Source organism: Poecilia reticulata, linkage group LG6 (assembly GCF_000633615.1).
Source record: "Poecilia reticulata strain Guanapo linkage group LG6, Guppy_female_1.0+MT, whole genome shotgun sequence".
NCBI lineage: Eukaryota > Metazoa > Chordata > Actinopteri > Cyprinodontiformes > Poeciliidae > Poecilia > Poecilia reticulata.
In genome coordinates this window covers 20,813,862-20,814,405 of record NC_024336.1, presented here as the reverse complement: position 1 = coordinate 20,814,405, position 544 = coordinate 20,813,862, and positions in this window count along the sequence as shown.

Genomic DNA, 544 nt, shown 5'->3' with positions numbered 1-544 from the left:
CTTGTGCTTATAGCAAACGCAAAATATGAGCTGTTATATCTATTGTATAAGATTAAGTCTAMTTAGTCTCTAAGTAATTTAGAATTTGGTTGACAGCAAAACAAGAAAAAGAGGCYCACTAATCCGACTGAATTGTGTTTTTCTTTTTACTTAACCAATTCAAAAATACTGGACATACTTCCTCCTTTAAAATATTTGCTCAAAGTTAAAAAGATTACAAGAAAATATTGCAGGCTGGAAGGAAAATATGAATCAGTGATTGCATTCGGTAGTTCAAATTTTAATTTTGTATTTAAGTTCTGGGGTGTTTTTAAGTGAATCATGTCAGTATTCAAAACCAAACAATGTATATGCCTTATATTTCATAATAAGCTTCGAGTTTATCTCACGCAATGGCAATTTGGTTTGAACCAATCACTGTATGGCGTTCCTGTCTGTACAGAGTGCCAACAAGACAGGTTCATAAATGATCAAAACACACCATGCTGCAAAAGGTGTTTGCCCTCTCAGGTTTCCCCTGGTTTTGCTTTATTTGGCACACTAA